The 18,015-nt window shown below is 47.4% G+C and overlaps 1 long non-coding RNA gene across 1 annotated transcript; it reads right to left on the bottom strand.

Moving 5' to 3' along the window:
• Nucleotides 1-7,352: 7,352 nt before the first annotated feature.
• Nucleotides 7,353-11,976, bottom strand: LOC124225242 (uncharacterized). The gene is made up of 3 exons (XR_006885052.1): nt 11,904-11,976; nt 8,626-8,673; nt 7,353-7,468 (listed from the first exon to the last, which is right to left on the bottom strand). It is a non-coding gene; the product is annotated as an uncharacterized LOC124225242 (long non-coding RNA).
• Between the last annotated feature and the right edge of the window lie 6,039 nt (nt 11,977-18,015).

Below are 18,015 nucleotides of genomic sequence, written 5' to 3'. Positions count from 1 at the left end.
CTGGTCCTGTGGACTAGGGAGCAGAGAAAACCACTTTGCAAGGAAAGTGGAGAAAGGAGCAGGCCCAGAGAACGTCAGAGACTGGAGCGCTCCGATAGCGTTGACTCTCCAGTTTCAGTTCATGCCAGAAGCCCCGCTGTATTCTTGTCCTTGAGTTCTAAGACATATCCACGCATCCTTATCATAAACTCATCTTTTCTGCTTGTGTTAGCCTGAGCGGGTTTTTCTTCTTTGCCATCCAGAGACTCTAGTCTAGTGACTACCCCATCATCTCTGTCTCCAAAGCCCACTTGCCTTCTTCACCCCGTTATTTCTATGAACTTCCCTCTTTCTTTTTTCCTCCTCTTTCCAGCATCCATTTACCTCCAGAAAATACAAACACATCCTGGCCCCACTACAGAAAGTATCTTTTCTGGTGTTGGACTCAATGAAAAATGAGGGGCACAAGAAGACAAGAATTTTCTTACTCTGACAAGTGTTCTCATTAGAATTGTTGAATCATGTCCCCCCAGAGAGGAGTTCATATCCAGAGTCACAGTGACAGTTGAAACTTCCTATGACATTCCGACACTTAGCGTTTGCTCCACAATATCTACTATAGGGTGGTTCACATTCATCAATATCTGGAACACAAAGGAGAAATTTGGCCATTCATTTGACAAAGATTTACTGAGCATCTCATATGTGCCAGAGGCTGTACCCTTCCTGCCAGGGTCTATCCTGGCTTTCCAAGACAACTCCATTAAGGCAATGGTTGTCTTTGTTCTTTCCTTTCCTCCTTGCCTTTGTTGGGTTCTCCAAGAAGTGGACATTGAGACAAAGATTCAAGTGCAAGTGTTTTACTTGGGAGATGATCCTGGAAAACACGGGAGGGGAAGTGGTTAAACGAGACAGGGAATAGAAGGCAGAAAACAAAGCAAACATTATCAAGTGAGTTTTCCCTGTGGGCACCTGGGGGTCAATTCCTCTGGGAACCTCGAGAGGCAGCGTGAATGGACACTTCAGAGCGGCCCACCTGAGGGGTGAGGGAGCTGGGGTGTCTATCCACCCAACCTCCTCATTTATTGGTGAAGGAATGCTCCCGGGGACTGTTAACCCCCCAGCACTTCCACCTGTCCTGAGCATGGGCTGCATAGTCTCAGAGAACGCCTCAGTCTGGGTGTGCAAAGGAATGGCGAATGCTGAGGGCACATAAGTGGGATACTGACCAAGTCTGCGGTTATGGACTGAACATTTGTAGCCTCTCGATTGATATGCTGAAGCCCTAACCCTTCAGTGAGGCTCTATTTGGAGATGGGGACACTAAGGAGGCAACTGAGGTTAAATGAGGTCATAAGAATGAGGCCCTGAGCTGATGGGATTAGTATCCCCACAAGAATGGAGCTCCCCACCGCCCCTGCCACTGCGTGCACACAGTGAGGAAAGCCCGCTTGAAGAGAGAGCGAGACGGCATGCGTCTACAAGCCAGGGGGAGAGGCCTTGCCGGAAACAATCTGCCGGCACCTTGATCGTGGACTGCCCACCCTCCAGACCGTGAGAAAATAAGTGCCTGTTGTCTAAGCCGCCTAGTCTGCGATATTGGGTGACAGCAGCTGGAGCGGACTAATGCGCCTGCTGAACTAACTAATTCAGCCAGAATGTCTTCATTAAGTCAACATGTCCCCCGTCCTGAGGTCACTGTAGCCCCTTTGCAATGACGTCAAGTAGGTAGTGAAAATGTGTGACTTTCCTGTTTGGTACAGAAAACACGAAATTTGGGATTTTCAGAGTGTGACACAGTCGGCAGACACTGTTGCCCACTCAATAGCCATTCTCCGTTTGGGAGGCCAGATACGGCGACCTTGTTCTCCTTTTTCAGGTGCCCTCTTTCCCAGCCTCCCTTTCCGCCAGGGCGGTCATGGGACACTCCCCCAGCCAGTGAAAAGTACAGACAGTCTTCTGGAGGCTTTTGGGAAAAGCCTTACAAAATGTGAGACAGAAAGAAGTTACAACTCACTTAAAGGAATGAGACTTTTATTGGTATTGGGATCCCCGTCTGCAACCCTGTGAGCATCGGGACAGTTTCTGTGATTCCTGGGGTACGCAGCAACGGATTACTGCGACAAGAGGACTGAACTAAAAACCCCTGCCAAGGCAAGATAGAACCTACTCGCTGGAATGAAAGAAACATGAGATTATGCAATAATTGGGAGAGATATTACCCATGTGCCCAATTTGAAGAAAAAATGACAGAAAGCGCTCTAGGCAAACAGTTAATTGAGTATGAAATTAGCAAGTCGAGAAACCTCAATTTGGGGAAAGATGAAGGGAAGAGGAAGCAGGGGTGAGCAATGAACCTTGAGATAAAATGAACATTCATGAGGGGATGGGAGGGGGACGGGGAGAGGGGAGGAGTGAAATAAGAGTGTTTTACAGATCTCATGTCTTTACTGGGAGAGGGGAAGTAGGGTGAAATGACGCATCTTGGTGGGGAAAATAATTGGTGAGTTTTTAGAATAACAATCGAGAAGCGTGTTTGGTTATAAAATTCAGAAAAGAGAAGGTAACTGTTAACAGGATGGAAAAGTTTAGTAGACCAGCCGAATAAATAAAGGGAAAAACTGAACCAACAGCTACTTGATCAAACAAACACAAATACAAAAAGACAAATGAAGAAATGATACTATAAAATTAATTAATGGAAGGTAAGATGAAAGGAGTAACTATCAGTCATTACACTAAATATAATAGACTAATATACACTAAATATAAACAGAATTCTTCCATTAAATAGATACTAGCGGATCGGGCGTGGCAGTTTTGAAACACGGCCTCCAATTATTTGACGCTCTTTTCACTGAGATGCGGGCCCGTGGTTTTACCCCTTAGTGTCTGAGCGGGCTCGTGGCTGCCTCGGTCGACAGACTGCTGCAGAAGTGGCAATGTGGGACACTGAGGCGAGGTCAGAGAGCCGTGCAACCCTGTCCGGGCCTCCAGGCAGCCTCACTCTCTGTAAGCTCCGTGCTGGGACGTCCCTCTCAGAACTCAGCCATCAGCTGTGAGAGGTGGAAGCGCCATGGAGGGATCTGAGATAGGAGCCCCAGTTGAGAATTCCAGATGATTCCAGTTTTTGAGTCATCCCAGCCCAGGCACCAGGCACGTGAGTGAAGATGCCTCGGTAGAATTCCAGCCCTCAGCCACTGGAGTCACCACCTGCCAGGTGAGACTTCTGCCCGAGCCTAAGACAGTGTGGGGCAGAGAAGAGCCATCTGCTGTGTCTTGTCTGAATTCCTGGCCCAGAGAATCCAAGAGCACAATAAAATGGTTGTTTTATGTCAACAATTTTGGGGTTTATTATGCAGCAATAGATAACCAGAACATTGCACTGAAAAATCACACTCAGCTATAAGCTGTTTTCAGGAGACTGACAATTTTCAAAATAAAGGGTTGCACAAAAAGATACTAGGAGAATTAAAATAGAAATAAAACAGAATGTGTAATATTAATATCAGATTCAGTGGAATGTAAGGTTCAAAGCTCTAAACAAGGTAAAATGGGACACTATGTATTAATCCTTAACGCATTTTTTCTTTCTTTCTTTCTTTTTTTTGTTGAGGAAGATTGGCTCTGAGGTAACATCCATGTCCTTCTTCCTCTATTTTATATGTGGGACACCTGCCACAGCATGGCTTGACAAACGGGGCATAGATCCACGCCTGGGATCCAAACCAGTGAACTCCGGGCTACTAAAGTGGAGTGTGTGAACCTGACCACTATGCCATTGGGCTGGCCCCAAAACTTAACACATTTTATGAAGGAAATTATATCCTGTTCATAAATATGTATGCGCCAAGCAACATAGATAAATACAGAAAGCAAAAACAAGTAGAAATGCAAGAAGCAAGAACAAATAAAAATACAATTGTACTGGGATATTCAATATACTTCTCTCAGAAATACCAGATAAAAAATAAATAAGGAATTGGATATCACAATCAGTAAGCATGCACAAACAGAGGAAGGATCTAGTAGACAGAAAATAGTTAAAGATATGGAGAAATTGATGAATAAATAAAAGCAATAAATACACATATATAGAGAGTCAGAAAGACCGACAAAGACAGATACACACACACAGGCAGAAAGAGACAGAGATAGAGAGAGATGGGAGGAGACAGAGACCTACACAGAGAGAGAATCTTACTTTCCTTGAGTGGAAAATATATATTTTCTTTTATAAAATCAATCCTATGCTTCCACAAAGAAACCTCAAATAAAAATGTAAAAAGTAGACATTTTCAGCCATTATTAAAAAAATCCCTAATAAGTTTTTTAAAATTAGAAGCGATTCTGTCATTATCTAATAGAATTAGGAATTTATAATACAAAAATGAACAATTGTAAGAAACAATTGTTTCTTAGATGTAACATCAAAAGCAAGAAGAATAAAAGAGAAGATAGAAACACTGGACTTCATCAAAATTAAAAACTTTTGTGCTTCGAAGAACACTATCAAGAAAGTGAAAAGACAGCCCACAGATAGAAGAAAATATTTGCCAATCAGATATCTGATAAGTGACTAGTATCCAGAGTATATAAAGAACTCCTACAACTCAACAACAAAAATACAGATAACCCAATTAAAAAATGGGTAAATAATTTGATAGACTTTTCTCCAAGGCAGATGTACAAATGGCCAATTAGGACAAGAAAAGTTCTCAACATTATTAGTCACTGGGGGAATGCAACTCAAAACTACAATGTAATACCATTTCATACCCGCTAGAATGGCTATAATAAAAAAGACAGACAATAACAAATTTTGGCAAGGATGTGGGGAAATTAGAACTCTCATACATTGCTGGTGGGAATGTAAAATGGTGCAACCACTTTGGAAAACAGTTCTGAAATTAAAAAAAAATTAAACACGGAGTTATCCTATGACTCACCAATTCTACTCCTGCATGTCCACCCTAGAGAACTGAAAACAGGTGCTCAAACTAAAACTCGTACACGATGTTTTACGAATAATGTACATAATACTTGTACACAATGTATCATGAATAATGTAGCAGCATTATTCATAATGGCCAAAAAGTGGAAACAACCCAAATGTCCATCAATTGATGAACAGATAACAAAATGTGGTCCATCCACACAATGGAATATTATTCATCCATAAAAAGGAACAAAGTACAGACACATGCTGCAGTGTGGATGAACTTTGAAAACATTATGCTGAGTGAAAGCAGCCAGACACAAAAGGCCACATATTATGTGATTCCATTTATAGCAAATGTCCAGAGTAGGCAAATCCACAGGGACGAAAAGCAGAGTAGAGGTTTCCAGGGGCTGGAGTGAGGGGGTAACAGGGAGGGACGGCTAATGGGTATTGGGTTTCTTTTGGGGGTGATGGAATGTTCTGGAATTAGATAGCGGTGATGGTGCATCACTTTGGAATATACTGAAATACACTAAACTCTGCACTTTAGCAGGTGGATTTTGTGGTACATGAATTATATCTCAATAAACAAGGATGCTGGTGGCTTCACGAGATTGGTTCTCAGCTCTGTCTCCAGCCAGTGTCTCCATCACTTGCCAGGCTGTGGAGAGACTCATTTCATTTTGTTTTTATTGAACCAACTAGACACCTCCCAATGGGAGGATCTTTGTACTTGTGATTGCCTTTGCCAAGTATGCTCAAATGTCACCCCCATTTTCCACAGAGTAATCTTTTAAAGTGCACACGGTGAGGCCATACTTTGACATTAACCTGTCATAGTAACAGTTGTCAAACTAGAAGTTTCAGCAATGGCACCAAATGGAATAGACACCACAGTCCAAGTAAGGAACGAGCCAAGACGCAACAGTTGCAGAGGAGGAGGAGTCTGGGATCTGGTCATATGATTCTTTCACTCTCCACTCGCATCAAAGGTTTAACAGAGTCAGGAGCCGGCGGGTAAGAGAGGGGGTTTGCTTGGAGAGAGCGGACGCCGTGCTGTGGTCCCTCCCCTCCCACCCAAGAGGAGAAACGTGTGCAAGTGCTTTCCTCTTGATTTCTCTCCAAGAGAGCAGGATTTTAAGGCGTTCCTTCAGCTAGTTACACCTTCCCCGAATTTTGTGGGGACGCAGTTGATTGATGCCTATTTCCCCGTGAAAAATCTAAAGGGTGCATCACTGGCTTGCACAGGGGCAAAGAAGAGGTACCTATGCACCTGCACATCCCAAGTTTCTTGGGCAAACGTTGTGTGAACACTTCCCGAGAACTAGAAGTGGGTCACGTGCGAGAGATTTCTGCTGCGGGGTTGCTCAGGTTCTGGTCTCCTGGAGTGGCAAACGGGCTCTACCACCGAGAAGCTGGAGGAGATGCAGGATTCCTCGGGCATGAGGAAGGTGTGGCGAGGAATTTGCTGTTATCAGGGGAATTTCGGGGGAGTGATTGGCGAGAGGGGCACTGTCTTCAAGAACCGTGGAGGCTCTTGTGACAGGAAGTGCAGCAAGTCAGGAACACAGAAGCTGAGGGTGCCTACTTTCCTGCTGCTCTTTCCTCCTCTGCCTGCTGGGTTCCAACCCCAGCAAGACTGGGTGAGGAAGAGCAGCGTGTTAGGTGGGGAAAGAGGAGAGAAGCCAATTATACCCCCTACTCCTGATGGCAAGCTTCTGACTAGGAGCGAGCTTGAGCTAGGGGAGGGGAAAACCCGATATTATTAACAGAAATAAAACAGAATGTGTAACATCAATAGCAGACCCAGCAGAATATAAGGTTCAAAGCTCTAAACAAGGTAAAGTGGGATATTACGTATTGATATTTACATCTTATGAAGAAAATTATATCACAGTCATAAATATGTATGCACCAAACAACATAGATAAATACAGAAAGTAAAAATAGTAACTCAACAAAATATTAACTCAAGGCTGCAGTATTTATTCTTGCATAGGATTGGACATTTAAATTACTGAACTGAGACTGCATTTTGCATCTTAGATGACCATAGGGTTTTATATTAGAAGTTTCTGCCCTAGCTTATGTTCTCTCCTTGCCCTGACTTCAGTGCATATTCTTCTCCTTAACTTAAAAAAAATATAATTCAAGAAGTACTGCCACATTTGTTGCCTGACTCAATCCTCCGCCCCCCTCATGAAGTCGGCATCATCACCCGCAGGTTATGGAGGAGGAAACGGAGGAGGAAACGGAGGTTCTGGAGGAGCCCTCTTTTCTGACATCATGAAAGCATTTCTTTCCCGCCGAGGCTGAGTCGGCAGAGGGTTCAGTGTTGCACACTCTTGTGCACTCGCCTCCCACAGTTTTTGCGCTGCTTCCCGCCTCTCGCACAACTGGGTGATGTGAGAATGGCTGCTTTACCTGTACATGTCCCGGAGGAGGGCTTGAGGTATTCCTGCCCAGATGCAGACTTGTATCCGGTTTTGCACCTACAGTGAGTCATGTTGAAATACTCAGAATTCGGGGGGCAGTAATGCGAGGAGCCTGTGGGGTGAAGAGGTAGGTCAGACGTCACTTGGGCCACCCTGTACTTTTTCCTTTGTGAGATCTCAGTGTATTAAAAAATTAAAAAATTAAAAAATTAGGGATGCCAAGTGCAAGTTGCAGAAATAAGTGGGATTCCTGTGCACGATAAAGGACTGGAGTTGGCATTAAACAAATTAATTTTAACATGAAATTTTGATTCAATATAATTATGCTATTCTCAAGATCATTGCAGAATTTATAAAAGAGGAGTGAGTTGGTTTAGATCTTGGACCCTGGGTTGGACTCTGGCTCCAAGACTTACTAGCTGTGTGTCTTAACCTCTCTGTGTCTCAATTCTTTCATCTGTAAAATGGGTTACTGTGAGAAGTAAATTAATATAGTAAAGTGCTGTGGGGTGTGCCTGCGCAAAATCAATGTCAGCTATGATTACAAAAATTTGCACCACAGGGGTACCACAGAAGGTCTATTCTGATAAGGCACATGTTATCTTTGTAACCCTATGTGTCACTTCATTTGGACAGGGTTACGCTGAAGATCTTAATCTGAGGTTCCTTGAGAAAGAATGGGAATCATGGATGAACGAAGGGTCCAGTGGAGGGATCTGCACAGTGCCGGGCCCGGCGGAACAGGGACGGGACAGGATGGGGGCACAGTGCGGAGCCTCGGCCCTCAATGCACCCCCCCAGGCAGCTGCCTGGAAACGCAGAGTCTCAGGCCCTGCCCTAGACCTGCCGAATCAGCGTCTAGTGAGATCTCTGAGGGGTTAATCTGAAACGATCTCGTTCGTTCCTTGTTGACTTGCTTATAATCAGAACGAAATGGTTGCCACCGTCCTCTGTCATGCCCCATGGAATGTTTGCTTCATGAGACTTTGTTTCACCCACTGTTCTATTTCTGCATCAGGCACATTGTGGTTAGTAAAAGCAAACAAACAGACAAAAGTAAAATTAAAAGATAAATTTAAAGATAAAACTTAAAGATATCCAAAATTGATGACATGAACAATTAAAACAAATTAGGGAGTGACCCTCCCAGGTTCCAGCCCAGCACAGGCCCATCTCTCTAGCCCGTCACAGACCCGCGTGGTCCTGGCGCCCTCGGTCTGCACCCTCCCTGGTCTCTGGCTGCGGACAGGTCAGGCTTTGAATGCTCACCTGAGATCTGAGCCACGACTGCCGACACGCTCAGCAGAAAGCAGAGTCCTGAAACAGGGAAGCAGAAGAGAGAGACACGAATGACTGAGGAGAGAGTCCAGGGAACTCGCCACGGGCTGTGTGTCAGTTATCTGCTGCTGTGTAACAAACCACTGTAAAAGGTAGGGGCTTAAAATAAAGTTCACTCTATTATCTCCTGTGGTTTCTGGGGTTCTGGCACCTGGGGAGGCTCAGCCAGGGCGCTCCGGCCTGGGTGCGCACGCAGTTGCAGTTGGGCAGTGGCTGGGGTGGGGCAGCTGGGATGGCTGGCACTGCTGTCCCTTCGTGTGGTCTCAGGGTTTGGGGTGCTCTGGGCTCCCTCCCAGCACGGCGACCTCCTTCAGGCAGCTTCTACGGCACTTCAGAGCTCCAAGCCGAGTGTTCCAGCAAAAAACGGTGCGTCTCCTTTTAAGATCCAGCCCTGGGAGTCACGCAGCTCCCCTTTCAGCACAGTCTCCTGGTTACACGCAAGTGACGGCCCAATGCCAAGACCCCTAACTTCACCTGTACCTGCAAAGGCCCTTTGACACGTGAAGGAGTTCAGGACATGAGACCCCAAAACGTGCTGCTTTGGCTTATTGGCCGTTTTAAGCTGAAGGCGTTCGAGAGACAGCAGAGGCAGGACGGGGTTTCTGGCCTGCCTTTTCCACCTGAAGGCAGGCCAGAAAATTTCCCATGAGGAAGATGCTTTCTCAGTACCGCCATGCGTTTTGGTCAACGGCAGGCCACATAGACGACAGTGGTCCCACGAGGTCAGCACCACGCAGCCTGGGAGTGGGGTGGCTGTGCCTGCTAGGTGTGCATGAGTGCCCTCTCTGATGTGCGCCTGGGGACACTGCAGTGGACTTACAGACACGCTCACGAAGACAACCCTCATCTTCCACTACTTCCCTCCCAGATAGCTCCTAGCCTCTTCCCCACAATTTGCTGCTCCTGTCCCAAATCCCTTTGTCTTGTCATTTCTTCCTAAATTCATCATTTCTTTGTCTAAAAGGTGTAAAAGCTCTGTGCTCTGGTCGCTTCCCGGCTCCTCATCCTCTTGGGAGGGCTCCGAGGTTCACGCCACAATTTAACTAGACTCTACGCTTCCCTCCTGTGAATCTGTCTTATGTCAGTTTAATTCTTATTCCCACACGGAGACCCCAAGAGGTGGAGGAGGGCTTTTTCCTCCCCCACACGTGTGAGGTGACATACTCGCAGGTTTACAGGATTAGGACATTGACATCTTTGGGGGGCTGTCATTTCTCCTCCCTCGGCCCCCACAGGAGACACCAGGCCTATCTCATGATCAGTTACTGTTGCGACTGCCTTCACGGAGCCTCGTGAACACGTTGGTTGTCTAATGAATATATTCTCAGCTGGGCTTTGAACTGCTTAATGGCAGGGTCCCGGCGTATTCCCTGATAAATTTAAATTTCCTTTCCTCCTTCTTTTGTACAACAGTTGATTTGCAGCAGCCACATTCACACTGCACCTACTGCGTGGGGACTGCAGCTCGCGGCCCGACCAGCAAGGCGCGCGGCTGGAGAATGTCTCCCTGTTCCTCAAGCCCAGGCCGTCTGGGCACCGCCATGTTTGCTCAGGGCTGGTCCCCAGGGTCTGCAGCCAGGCCAGCAGCCCCATGCTCCATAATGTGTGCACGCGTCTTAAATTAGAGTCGCCAAAGAGCCCCCGGCCTCCCGGAGTCCTCGAGTTCCAAGAGACTTTAGAAATCACTCGATGACCTTTTGTCGATGAGGAAACAGGTTCCCAGAGGTTGGGTGGCTCGGACATCAGCTGTGAAAATTTGGACAACACACTTAACTTCTCTAAGTTTCCTTATATGAAACAAGGTGATAGCATCGCCTGCCTCCCGTGGTTGGGACAGCGACATGAATGAGGAAATTCGTGAGGCGCAGTGTCTGGCAGAAACCACTCCACACATGCTGGCTGGCTCTATGACCATTTTATTTGCACTAGAATCCTATTCTAACCCCTGACCTGGTGCTCATCCTACGACACTGCTCGTCCCACCCAGTAATGGGCAGAGGTCATGGAGAACCGAAACACAGACAATCTGTCTCAGAAGGTCCAGGAGCCTGCCTCCAGTTGCCACAAAGCAGGAAACATCTTGTTTGAGCTTCTCTCGTTTAGATTTTTTCCACTTTATTGAGGTATAACGTATATACAAAAAAATTGCACACTCTCTCACTTAAATTTGACCCCGCAGGTGCTTCCTGGATGCCTCCCGCACATGAACTGCTGAGGGAGGTCTGCAAGGGAAGGGACGCGGCTTTGCCTTCAAGTAGCTCGCGTTACCTCCACAGACTTTATGCTCCGTCACCTGCCTTTGCCACTAAACAACCGTGAGACTTGGAGCAAGTCACATAAGCTCGGATGCCATGTCGCATCTGTAAGGTGGAGATGCTGTGCCGTGACGGAAGTAAAACAGTGTTAGCCTGACACCAGGCTAAGGCAGGTGCTTGGTAAATGTAAGCGTTGGTTGATGGTGTGGCTACTGGTATTGTCGCTGGATCTGAAGCCAGAGGATGGATGGGATTCAGAGTTGGGGAACCATCTGCACAGAGGTGGCGGTTGGAGCCACAGGATCACGATCCTCTAGAGAGAGGGAGTAGGAAAAAAGAAGAAGACCCCAGGCAGAATCCTGTGGGAGGAGCATCGCAGCAAAGAGCTAGAGACAGGTGGCTTCGGTTGAATCCTGGCTCTGCCATTTATGAGCTGTGTGCATTTGGACAAGTAACATAACCTCTCTGTGCCCCAGTTTTTTCATCTGTAATATGAAGATAATAATAGTACCCACCTCATGAACCTATTGTGAGGATTAAATATGTTGATACACATAAGGTGCATAGTGAGTGCTAAAAAATATTCGCTGTCATTATTATTAATATTCTTGGTACGGGAAATGGAAACACGAGGAGGAGGAAAGAAGAGCAAGAGAGACAGAGGAGAAGTCAGGCCGTGCTAGGTCACGGGAGTTACCAAGGGGGAGAGGGTGTCAACCAGAAAACAAACCTGTGAGGAGGGAGATGAACAACTCGTCGGACCGGACTGTAAGGAAAAGGTTAGGGATATTTGAGGCCAGAGCTTGAGCAGGTGGCGAGGAAGGAAACCATAATCCAAGAGAGAAAGAGAGGGTCCCCAGCAGAGCAAAGAGGAGAAGGTCACATAGCGGACTGCGGAGCCTGCAGCTCCTGAGGGGGTCGGCTGAGGGGCAGCCGTCGTTGGGGTGCACCTACCTGGAAGGAGTGACGGCCCCGGCATGGCTGCGTGGGGACCCTTGCCAGCAGGCTCCCGAAGGTCCCTGCCGTGCTTTAGGCCCGTCGCTTTTCTGTCTCCAGGAAACTTGGTGAGAATTGACACTTGTATCTTAGATCAGTTGCCTTAGGAAACTGCTCTCAGAAAAGAGAACTTCTCATCTTTCATCATCAGACCGATGGTTCTGCTTTTGACTTGTTTTCTGTAGCTTTGCTGCATGTATTTTCGCCTGCTTCCTTGGTCGCAGGTCTTTCCAGCTGTTGTTGGTTGCCTTTGGGATGACAGAAGCCCTTGACCCCAGGAAAGGAACGCCCTTTCGTTACACAGTCTTGTCTGAGAGGCACGAAGTGACTTTGGAGTCAAAACAAACCCTCCATAGCCCTTTACTTTTGAGCCAAGCAGGCCAGGATTTAGGGTGTCTCTGTTGGTGTCTAAAGTTTGTGGAGGAGTCATTTTCACAAATCTTGGGACTTTTTCCCCGGGAGATGGCACTCACCAGATCTCAAAGTCTGGTAGAAGGTGATGTATTGTTTCGTCACTTGGGGCGACGCAGACCAACAGCAGCGTTTGGGAGAAAAGGCCTGTAAGTCATTTCCTCCTTCGGGAAATATTTACGAAGACAAATACTGTTAAGTGACAGGATCTGCACTACCTTACGGGGTGCCGCTGTGCACACGGCTAACACAACCTGTCCTGTGCAGCGCTGAGGGTCTGCTGGGGAAGCCCCATGGTGGGACTGAGCTTCTTCGTAGCCCTGTGGTGGCAGGCAGTGCCTCTTTGAACGTCCAGCAATCCGAGAAACCCAAGATCCAAGCAGCAAACAAAAAGCCACTGCTAAAGTGCCTCGAACATGCAGACAGGGCATTCCACTCGTGACACACGGAAAATGTCTTCTAGTCGTTTCTCCTGGTTTCTGCCGTGAGAAAGCCACCCCCTGATGCCTTTTCTCGTTGCTCTCTGAGTTGTGTTGGAGAGGGGTTTGGAGGAGGTTTAAGTCACAGAAGGTTTTTAAAGCAGATGTGGGGATGTGGTTGGCTCTGTTTTGGGGGAGTGTTTGGGTGCTTTGTGGATGGGAGACGGCAGGAGAGGGTGTGGGGTCCGGGTGGACAATGATCTGGGCAGAGCTAACATCTAGATGGTCTCTCTGCTTCCTTTCTCCCTCTGCTCGAGAACACCCCCAACCAAGCAGCCAGAGTTCTCTCTCAAATCAAATCACGCTCTACCACTCCTCTGCTTAAAACCCTTCTAAGGCTCCCCATTGCACTTGGGATAAAACCCAGACATCCTGCTATGGCCTATAAGGCCCTCCGTGATCTTTCCTCATCTACATCTTAAATTCATTTGCTATGAGTCTCCCCTCTGTCCCTATGCATCAGCCACAGGGGTCTCTTCTGTTCCTTGGGCACATCAAGTTCTCCTCTACCTCAGGGCCTTTGCACATGCTTTTGCACTGCCTAGATTGCTTTCTACCTTTATAGTCTTGTGTCTCAGCCCACAACTCATTTCTTCAGACTGGCTTTCTGTGACCACCTCACTGAAAGAAGTCCTGCCAAATTACCCTCAATCACCCAGTTTATTTCTGTAATTGTATTATCCAAACCTGTGATTATCTTATTTGTTTCTGATCTGTCTCTCCCATCTAGAATGTAAACCCACAAAGTTTTCTTGTCTATCTTGCTTCCCATGACATCATTGCTGAATAAATGACTTGATGGGTCGACTGGAAAAAAATTAAAAAGAGTCTGTGGGACTTGGAAGTGGGCAGGGGAAAGGTACATGAGAGGGACGAGTTAACTCCTAGTTGTTGTTGTTTTTGTTCAGGCATCTGGGTGGATGGCAGTGCCACTTTGCTATAGAGAAAGGAAACATTGGGGGAAAAGCAGATTTTTGGGGAGAAATAGATTTCAGTTTGGGATAGGTCAATTTTGAGGTGCTGTGATTTCAATATACAATGTATATATGGTATGGATTACAGAGACGGGGCTCCCCCCAGCCAATAGATGATAGTAAAAGTCATGGTAATGGGTTAAATCATTCAGGGAGAGAGTGTAGAGTGGGAACAGAGCCCTGAGTAAGTATTTAATAATCAAGTAGTGCAGGAGTGGCTAATAGAAGAGGCAGGGCGAGTGGACACAGAATTGAGGGAAATGAGGAGAGTATGGTGTCATGGAGGGCAAGAGACCGGACTGAATTAGGATTAAAAAATACTCACAAGACAGAGGAGTAAGGAGGTCGTTGGTATTCTTAGCAAGAGCAGTTCCGGTGGTGAGGATGATGGTGGCGATGGTGACGGTGGTGATGGTGAAGACAGTGGAGGTGGCGGTGGTGATGGTGACAGTGGTGATGATGGTGGTGAAAATAGTGGAGGTGTTGGTGGAGGTGATGGTGATGGGGACAGTTGTGCTGGGGGTGCTGGCACTGATAAAGGTGGTGGTGGTGGCGATGGCGACAGAGGCAGTGATGGCAGTGGTGATGATGGTAGTGAAAATGGTGCAGGTGGGGGCAGTGAGGGTGGTGGTGAAGGTGATGAGAGCAGTCATGATAATGGCGAAAGTGTTGGTGGTGATGTGATGTGGTGGTGGAGGTGATGATCGTGGTGGTGAAGGTGGTGGAGGTGGTGGTGATGATGCAGGTAGTGGTAATGATGATGGTGGAAGCCAGAACGGAGTAGATTGAGGAAAAAATGGTAGGTGACGAAGAAGAGAGACAAATGCGGTCAACTCCAGAAACAGTTGGAGACAAGTCTGAGAGAGAGGGAAGGTGAACAGAGGGCCTTCCTTGGACGGTTGGAGCATGGTGGAACTCGCTGGCCTTTGGTCATGTCAAGGCCATCAGTGCTATGTGGTAAGTGTGTGGGGCTCCCCACATCTCACTGGGCCAGCAGGCATGCAGCGAGGCTTCCTGTTCTCTCTCCCTGGGGTCCTCTGCGGGTGGGATGATAGTTGGAGGAAAGAGTTGATCAAGAAAGACGGGTGGTGTCACCTAGTGGTCAGGCCAATGCTGTTACAGACTGTTGGCTCAGAGCTAGACTGCCTGGGTTCAAGTCTGGGCCCTGCCACTTCTGAGCTGTGTGACTTTGGGAAAGTGATTTAACTTCTCTGTCTCTCAGGCAACTCTGATGTGGGGTAACTTCGATAGTCTCCTGATTGGTGTCCTCCTGCCCCACCCTCCGCTGTGCAGCTGAGAGAGCTTTTCTCAAACACGAATCTGAGACCAACGCATGCTTGCCTTGCAGCCCCACCGATACTCTGCCGGCGAAATGTGCTTGGTAGGCACACAAAGTACACCTGGTCTGGCCCCAGTCCACCTCCCCAGCCTCATCTCCCGGTTTTCTCCCTCAGGCTGCCCACCCACCCTGACCTGCTTGCCCAGGCGTTCCTGAACACCACGTGATCTTTCCAGCCTCCAGGCCTTTGCATGTGTGGTCACCTCCACCTGGAATTGCCCTTTTCCCTCCACCGCTCTGCCCCTGGCCAAGTCCTTCAAGTGTGCACGGTTTTGTACATCCTTCCTTGACCTCCAAGGTAGACCCCACACAGCCCCGCTCTGCCCCCTTCCCCACCCCCAAGGTGGAGTTAAGCTCTCCCTCCTCCGTGCACGCCACACTTAATCAAATCTAAGGCATCGTGAACTTTAAGGTTCACCATTATTTTACATACCACCAAACCTAGGAACTCAACTGTGACACAGTGCCTTCTTGTTTTTAGAATTTTCCTTTTATTCTTATTGAGTGAGCTATTGTAAATTTATTTAGAAATGGATGCATGGATGAAAAGGAAATAGAAGTGGAAAATAAGCTGGTTAAGATATTCTTGACATTTCTTTACTTTAAAGTAAAATTACTTTAAACACAGAGCTATCAATGTTTTGATGTCCATGTTTCTCTACGTCAGTAGCTCTCAACATATGGTCCTGGGACCAGCGACATCGGCATCACCTGGGAATTTGTCAGACATTCAGATTCTCGGGCCCTGCCCCAGACTTGATGAATCAGAAACTCAGGAGTGGGCCCAGCAGGTTGTGTACGACAGCTGCTCCAGGTGAGTCTGATGCTCGCTCACGTTTGAGCACCCAGCTCTGCACGGTATTCTCCTCTGGTCCATCAAGAGTGTGGCGATGTGATATTTACCAAAAGTACCCAGAAAGGAACCAGAAGCCACTGCTGACTCTCTACTTCCCTCACACTGTTTATAGTACAGCACCCAAGTATAAACCAAATGTCCCTAGCCTTTCACTTGTGATGACAAAATGAGGTTAGAATTCCTTTTTGTAACCAAATTATTACACCATAAAACTCCAAGGGCTTTCTTGTTGAAAATCAGACTCTCTAAAAGTGTCTTCTCAGTTATTTCTGAGAGTTTCCTGCAGTCCACCTCATAGATGCCCTTTCCATCCATCCACCCACCCACCCACCCATCCACCCATCCATTCATCCACCCATCTACTCACCCACCCACCCATCCATCATCCATTCATCCACTCCCCCTCTCCCCCACCCATCATTCCATCCTTCCATCCACTCATCCATCCATCTTACCTTTCCATCAATCCATTCACCCACCCACCTTTCCATCCATCTACCATCCGTCCATCCATCCCAGACTTTTCCCTTACTGCCAGACATCTGTCTTTGCTATTGTTGACCTCTGCAAGCAGTCTGTTCACTCACATGTGCTGGTTCCTCTCCCTGACACTCTTACAGTGGACTCAGGTTGGAAATGCTGCTCTCTCTGCTTCCTCCCAGCACATCTCGACTGGGCTGTGATGTTTAACAAGGCTTTACTGAGGTCGGAGGTAGTCTGATCCTGTTAAATATAAGTCAGACCCTGTTCCTCTTCTGCTGAGAGCCCCCATGACTTCCATCTCACTCAGAGTAAAACCTGAAGTCCTCACTGTGGCCTGTAAGGCCCCACATGGTCTGCCCCTCTCATCTCCTTGCCCTCAACTCCTTCCAGTCTCCCCCTCCTTTTCTCTCATTCAGCCACACTTACTCCTTGTCTTTCTTTAAACATGCCGGGCACACCCCTACCTCTGGGCCTTTGCATTTGCTGTTGCCTCCACTTAACTGCTTTTTCCCCAGATACCTGCAAGTGACCACACGGCTTGCTCTCTCACTTCAAGTCATTGCTCACACGTCCTGTTCTCTGTGAGGCCTTTCCCCACACACACACACACCACACATGTCCCATCCTCTTTGCCCAGTTATTTCAGTCATTGTACCCATCACCTTCTAACATACAAAACAATTTGCTTATCTACTTTCTTTATTTTGTTTCCTGTCTCTCTGCATTGCTGGAATGCCAGCTCCGTGGGGCAAGGATTTTGGTTTGGTTTATTCATTGCTATAGTTCCTGGAACTCACATAGGCTCTCGCACACAGCAGGTGCTCCATAAATATTCACTTAAGTGAATGAATGGGCACAGAGAGTAGTTCTCCACTGCTTTCAGAAGTGTCGCCCCTTGGTGACGTCCAGCTCCTGACTGGCTCCGGAGGCCCCCGGGTGGTGGGAGCCAGCAGCTAGGCGCTGACAATGGGAATCTCTGGCATCTGCACCCCTGAGTCCAGGCTCAACCTCCACCCTCACCTCAGAGGGGCTGCTCTGTCTTCGGTTCAAGGGACAAAAGAGCAACAGAACGGGCAAAAATCCCCGTTCTCATGGAGTCTTCTTTCTTTTTCAGGCTCTGTTCCTTCTACCTGGAATTCCCTTTCTCTCTGTAACCCTAGGATCCCTGTCAATTCCTCGACACCAAGAGGGAACACTTCCACCAGAAAACCTTCATAATAGTCCCAAAGGGAGCCGATAATAATTGATAGAAATTCCTTCATAGTGCGGCTATCTTGGGACAGTTGCCTACAAGAAGATCTGAGGGAGGAATTGGGATGTCTATGATTTGTTGGGGGATCAGGGTTGGGATGTACTTGATTTGTTAGAGGGATAAATGTTGGGATGCACATCATGTTAGAGGGATAAAGGTTTGGGATGCAAACGACCTGTTGCTGGGCAGTAAGTGTTGGGATGCGCATGAGTTTCTGGGGGGTAAGTGTTGGGATGCACATGAGTTGCTGGGGGGTAAGTGCTGGGATGCACATGA

This window comes from Equus quagga, chromosome 14 (genome assembly GCF_021613505.1).
Source record: "Equus quagga isolate Etosha38 chromosome 14, UCLA_HA_Equagga_1.0, whole genome shotgun sequence".
Classification (NCBI taxonomy): Eukaryota; Metazoa; Chordata; class Mammalia; order Perissodactyla; family Equidae; genus Equus; species Equus quagga.
This window is presented reverse-complemented; position numbering and strand designations above follow the sequence as displayed.